The sequence below is a fragment of the Pelodiscus sinensis genome, chromosome 12 (assembly GCF_049634645.1).
Source record: "Pelodiscus sinensis isolate JC-2024 chromosome 12, ASM4963464v1, whole genome shotgun sequence".
In the NCBI taxonomy this organism is placed as follows: Eukaryota; Metazoa; Chordata; order Testudines; family Trionychidae; genus Pelodiscus; species Pelodiscus sinensis.
The window spans coordinates 16,461,704-16,468,902 of NC_134722.1; positions in this window are offsets into that span (position 1 = coordinate 16,461,704).

The window sequence follows — 7,199 nt, forward strand, 5'->3', positions numbered from 1 at the left end:
TCAGACTAAGGGGGATTTAAAAATGGCGGCACCCGGGAACATGCAAATGAAGCCTGGGATATTTACATCCTGGGCTTCTTTTGCAACTCCGCTTGCCCTCATTACCCTACCTAGCTCGAACTAGCAAGCTAGTGTAGACATACCCAAAGAGAGCAGGCCCTTCTGAACCTTTAAACGACAGATAAGGGGTAATAATGTTGTCACACTATATAAACAGAAATTCTTGAAGGTTTTCACCTTAGGGAAGCTTAATGTCTTCCAGAGTTCCTAGAATGCACAGATGTTGTGCTACATCTTAGGAATGTTCAGAACAAGGACTAGCCATTGCCCCATCTGAACTACCCTATAGAATTTTGTGAGCTTCAGTTCCTTATTACTAGATCTTGCTTTCTATATCTTCCTTTGCTTTTGAAAACTGTAAGGATACAATGTAGAACACAAACTAAACCAAAAACAAGCCTGATTCACAACTGAAGTGGAACTTTACCAGATGTTTAAAACTGTTTGAAATGGCACTTTTCTTTGTAATGGGCCAAGCAGGATTAATGGAAATTAACCATCCCAGTCTTTTGGGTTTAACGTGTGTGTGTATGTGTGTGTGTGTGTGTGTGTGCGTGTGTGTAGTGGTGGGGGGGGGGGAATGTGTGTGTGTGTGTGTGTGTGTGTGTGTGTTAACTGCTGTATCCTTTGAACCTCGAATCTGTATCTACTAATAATTATAACTGTGGGTTATTACAGAGAGTGTATTTCTATTGATTGTTTAGACTTCTCTCCTGCTTTTCATGTAAAGAAATAACATAGTCCCAATTATATTTACTTTACTTAAAGAGGTAATATAAGACTTATTAAAGTTTTTACAACTATTTCACAGACAAGTAAACATAGCCATTGAAACTTTCTCTGAGTCACACAATGAATTGACAGCAGAGATGGAAATTTATCACAGTCCTACTTACTATAGAGAAGGTACTGTGGTAAGAAATGAAATCCAATCCCTCAACCTAGCCCTGGGACTCTTACACATATGTATACAAACCATGGGGCAGAGAACCTTGCATAGGAACCCTATGTGTGTCTACAGAAGTGTAACTTTGACCCTTTTGGGGGCATGTTCTGGGCCCCTAATAATCAAGAGAAGGTTACTATTCTTTCCTCCTTTGATTGTAAAGCAGGGGCTTGTTCTTCCTTCCTCATCTCACAGCCAGTAGGAGCTTCCTCTGGTCCTGCCCCACCTCTGCAGCCTCATGGTTGTAGGAGTTACGTGCTTCTGGAAGATTATTGGTGTGTCCCTGCTTGCATACCCCAGGCAAAATAATTAGGTAACTTATATTGAGTACTGCAAAGTGCTAACATTACTTATTATGGTGTATTTGTGCTTTGTTGTCTATAAAGGAAAGGAAAGCTCTTCAGAGATCAAATCTACCCCTTTCCATGTTTTCCATATATTAAAAAAATGGTACTTTTCATTTCATCTATCTTGCTACATGTACATTACTTTAATGTAATGTTTGATCTCTCTCTCTCTCACACACACACACACAAACACACACACACTCTCTCTCTCACACACACACAGTCTTATTCTTGCTGACCTGCCTGTTGTTGTTCTCCTCATATTCTCTGTATGAGAGCTGTGGAATACGAATAGACAAAAATCAGTGAGAGAGAAAGTTTAAGAAAACAGCTGCATGGATATAGCTTTTTAAAAGCACCAGAGGTAAAAGCCCTGAATGATCAATGACCATTTATATACCCATTGTTCACTAGAAGCCTAAAATTAGATAAGTAGGTGGTCCCTCTTTAGGAGGTAGTAAATGTCCATGTTGCTGTGCTATTAGTCTGGATAAGTGACAAGAGAGAGAGGGCTTAGGAAAGTAATAATGTGCTTGCCCAGTTACTGTATAGCAAGTCAGAAACCTAACGTTCAGAGGATTATTCTCTCTGGTTGTTAGATTGGACCCCCAGGGAAAGACAGTAAATTTCCTTTAAGAAGCTGGAGCAAAGATTCTAAGACAGATTGGAATCACAGGGAGAACACCCAGTGCCAAAGCTAAGTTACAGGGGGAAATAAGCTAGTTTAGGTGCAATTGGAAAACGAAAATATATTCCTTATATTGCTATCATTGAAGAAAATGGACACCTAAAAGGTGGAAATACTGTGCTGACTTTGTAAATCAAGACCAATTGTATCTAAATAAATAAAGGAAGAAAAAGATGAAGAACAAAAATAACTAGAGCTTTACCAAAAGCATTTCTCTGTGAAGAAAACAATGAGAAAATGCTGAGTCTCCTGGGAATATCACACACATATCAGCGATTGCTGACTGTGACGGGACAGTATTGCTTACTGGTCAGAAGGCCTCCATTCTTAAAGCCTGAGAGGATATGAGAGACAGGAAAGGGGTCCCAGCAAGAAGCAGCATTTAGAAGGTATCCAGCATTTAGAAGGTAACCATTAGAAGGTATCCATCTGTAGGGGCATGGGATTCATAGCTTTGCCAAGATGATGGAGCAAGGCTCCCCAGCCAGCCAGCCAGCCAGCCACCCAAGAATGATTTGGGAAAAGACACCAGCATCAATTCTGCCTTCTTCTTCATGAAGGGGAGGTGTCTGTAGACAGTGTCAGGAGTAAGAAGGCTCTTGTAATCCTCTGAGTTAACAAGGAACAGGCACCAGGCACACCAGGCTGTCAAACTTGATGAGCCTGTGGATTAAATGAGGCCAGGGAGATAAATTGCAACCAGCTCCAGCAAGAGAGCGAGAGCACCTGCCATGAGGTCACACCAACAGACAGAGAGAAACCTGATGGGTCTGGAAACAGAGCATAGATTGCAGACTTCAAGGGAACCTTGAAAGCTGGAAGTACCTTTTATTTGGCAATTTTTTGTTGTGTCCCTTTTTGTAGGAGATTTTGTAATAAGTCCTAATAAGGATATTCACAAATCAAATGTCAAGAATGCTTGAAACTGAATTATCCAGAAAGAAAACTCAGGCAGAAAGTACCTGAAGGAACACACAAATCCAGTAGAGGGTGCTACAGGAAAGGGCTGCCCCACAACACTGGCTGTATTTTGGGTTAGGTAGACCCACACCAATAGAAAATAAAGAATGGATAAGCTTGAGTCTGAAGTGTGGCCACAAAGTCTAGCAAACTCTGACTCTGATATAATGACAGTGGTATATATATCACACGAGCTGAGACTAGATTCCTGCTTAATATGTAAGGAACAGGCAAGGAAGCAATTCATCCTCTGGTTATTTGTGCATGCCACTTGGCAAGCTGGGGGTTTCCCATTGGCCTACCTGTTCTGATAAAAGTTTTGTGCCTATGTTTTTGTCATTAGGATGACTTGCATTTCTGTTTACCCGTAGTCCCACTGAGCAGGATTCAGAGGGTGAGAACAGTTAGGAGGACTATATTTTAAATACTTCTAACACAGACATAAAATACTTTTCTGTACATAAAATGGGACCTTTTCAAAGCTGGTAGTTTAGATATTTCCAAAACTGGAAGCAAATTGTGTTTGCCTTTCCAATATGACAAAATACCCCAACTGAGATCATGATCTCATGGAGCTTGGCTCTGTCTATACATATAGCAAAGCAATCTCTGCACTGAAGAGCCTACAGAGCAGACAAGACAGACAAAATATAGAAGGGGAAATGGAAACACAAACTGTGAAGTAAATTATCTAGGGTCTCATGGAAAAATCAATAGCAGAAACAAGAATAAAACTCAGATGTCCAGAATTCTAGCTTAGAATCCCTTTCTACTAGTACATTAGTTCTTAAGGGTATGTCTACACTACAAAGTTAATTCGAACTAACGGACGTTAGTTCGAATTAACTTTGATAGGTGCTACACTAGCGCTCCGCTAGTTCGAACTTAATTCGAACTAGCGGAGTGCTTCGTTCGAACTAGAAAAACCTCATTGTAAGAGGACTAAGCCTAGTTCGAATTTACTAGTTCGAATTAAGGGGTGTGTAGCCCCTTAATTCAAACTAGTGGGAGGCTAGCCCTCCCCAGCGTTCCCTGGTGGCCACTCTGGCCAACACCAGGGAAACTCTATTGCCCCCCTCCCGGCTCCGGACCCCTTAAAGGGGCACGGGCTGGCTACGATGCCTGTGCCAGGTGCAAGCCTGCCAGCACCCAGCCAGCAGACCCTGCACCTGGCACGGCTCAAGCCAGCCATCCGATGCCCCCCAGCCCTCCCCCTCTTCCCGGGACCAGGCTGGCGGCTCCCGGGAGCTTGCCCAGGACCGCATGAGGTGGGCACCCGCCTGGTCCAGTGCAGACATCGTGAACCTTGTCCACAACCTCCGCACTAGACACAGGAAAGCGGCCGTCTAGGGCAAGAGAGCTGCCAGCCTGGCCACCCAGGAGCAGGTTTGCATGAAAATCAAGGTGGTCCACTGAGACCCCCGACCCTGAGCCCTGAGCTTAGAATGGCCGTACTGGGTCAGACCAAAGGTCCATCTAGCCCCGTAGCCTGTCTGCCGATGGCGGCCAACACTAGGGACCCTGGAGGGGACGGACTTGTAACCCTTCTGCCGGGTAGGCCTGGAAGTAACCAGGTCTGGGTTCAATATCTTGGGGTCAATCTCACAAAGAACCGGCTCGAGCCCCCACCCAGTGATCTGGGAAATTCACGCACCCCTGGGCGCCTCTGAGAGGTAATGCTTCCCCACTCGCAAGCACTGAGTCTGAGTGTAGGAAAAGAACATTTAATGAAACAGAGAGAGAATTCATACGGCATTAGCTTGGGGAAAACACCACAAACAGAGTTCATAACCCAAACATGAGCCAAGCCCCCACCCCAGCCGAGAATCGCCCGAAGTCCACAGAATCCGACTCCCCAAAAGTCTCTGCCCCCACAAGTCTCTGTGCCACCCAGAGTCCCAAAGTTCATCCGCAGGGTTTCACCTCCCAACCTAAGTAGAAATGTGGGTGGGGGGGGAAGGTAGGGGGCACCTTATACGAAACTCCACCATGCTTCACCAGCTGTCTCGTCCCACACCTCTGGACGCTCCGCTGGGCACCTGTCGCCGCTTCTCGCCGCCGCTCCACGCCACACCGCTGGTCGCTGCTCCTCACCTGCCACCGCTCCACGCCACGCCGCTGGTCGCCGCTCCTTGCCTGCTGCCGCTCCGCGCCACGCCACTGGTCGCCGCTCCTCGCCTGCCACCGCTCCACGCCACACCACGCCGCTGGTCGCCGCTCCTCACCTGCCGCTGCTCCACACCATGCCACGCCACTGATGGCTGCTCCTCATCCGCCATCACTCCACACCACACCACTGATGGCTGCTCTTCGCCTGCCACCACTCCACACCAGGCCACCACCACTTTACTGGCTGCAATAGGTCTGGCTCTCAGCCAAACCAGTCATTTCAGCTCAGTGATTTCAACTCTCAGCCAAACCAGTGATTTCTTTAGTCACCAGCTGGGCTGTCAAATGAATCCAGCTTTCACTGGACTAGCAAACAAAAAGACTCCTCAGGGAGTCTGCTTTAGGTCTGTCCTTAAAACAAAGGGGGAAAAGGTGCAGGCTGGGCCAGTCTTATAGCTCACACCTGACAGGTGTGAAGCAGGCTGACTCAAGCCCTTTAACCCTTTCCCGCAGCTCTGTTCACTCAACTCTGGAAGGGGGGTGGCTTGTTCTTCCGAGACCTCTTACCATGATGGTGGTGTCTCTCCTACAAGCACTGGTGGCATGTTTTACAGTTCCCACGTTTAGGGGTAGCATGATTAGTTACCCCCACAACAGTCCCAAATTATATACAATTCTCCACATTCCATTCCAACACTGACCCTCCATCAGCCCTTGCTGAATGAGATTTACATAGCCACACCTTGGATTCTCTCCTGAGCAGTATTTACATGTCAACAGTTAACAGTTAATTACCTTGTAGAGCTAAACAACTCTAGTGGGCACACCCACCCCTCCTTTTAGCTGGCTGACAGCAAGCAGCAGTTCAACCCCTGCTTACAGACTGAAGACAATGACCAAGCCATTTGTCTCATGCCATCCCTCTCCAGCCTTCCACAAACAGAGGCCAGGGACAACATTTCTACCCCTTGGCTAATACCACTCCATGGACCCAACCTCCATGAATTTATCTAACTTCTCTTTAAACTCTGTTATAGTTCTAGCCTTCTCAGCCTCCTGCAGCAAGGAGTTCCACAGGCTGACTCTTTGCTTTGTGAAGAAGAACTTTCTGTTATTAGTTTGAAGCATGCTACCCATTCATTTCATTTGGTGTCCTCTAGTCCTTCTATTATGGGAACTAATGAAGAACTTTTCTTTATGCACCCTCTCCACACCACTCATGCTTGTATAGACCTCTATCATATCCCCCCTCAGTCTCCTCTTTTCTAAGCTGAAAAGTCCCAGTCTCTTTAGCCTCTCTTCATATGGGACCTGTTCCAAACCCCTGATCATTTTAGTTGCCCTCCCCTCTCCCACCCTCTCTCTTCCCCTCTCCCAACCTCCTTTTCCCAGTCTCCCCCAGTTTTGTTCAATAAAGAGAGTTTCTATTTTTGAACACACGTGTCCTTTATTTTGTACATCAGGAAGGGGGGGTTAGGGAAGGGTAAGTGGAAGGAGGTGAGGGAGGAATGGGGTACGAGCCCCCAATGGGGAGGACTGGGGTGGCTCTGCAGGCTCTTCGGGATGGATGTTCTCCTGCAGCCCCCCGACTGACCCCCCCCCCGGATGGCAGCCTGCGGCAAGTGCAGCCGGGCTGATGGCTGAGTGCTGTAATATGCCGAGTGTGGGCACTCAGGGCACTCCAAGCCAGGACTGCTTTGCAAGTGGGGAACCCCTGAGAACTGTCTGTCTGGGGTGGGGGTCGGATCCCTTTAAGCACAGCCCTCGGCTAGCCTGAGACAGCAGCTCTATGCTCTAAGTCCTAATCTGATGTCCTGCCGGCACTGCTTCCGGCCATCCTTAACCTCAGTTCAGGGTCCACTCAATGTGGACATGCTAGTTCGGATTAGCAAAATGCAAAATGCTAATTCGAACTAGTTTTTAGGTTTAGATGCACTAATTCGAATTAGCTTAGTTCAAATTAGTGCTGTAGTGTAGACATACCCGAAGGTACCAGGGTTGGTATTAGTGTGGTATGTCCTGTGGTTGTTGATAAGAATTAGGTGGTTGTCTGTAGGAGACTATGAGTCTGTCTCGCAGAGCCTCTTGG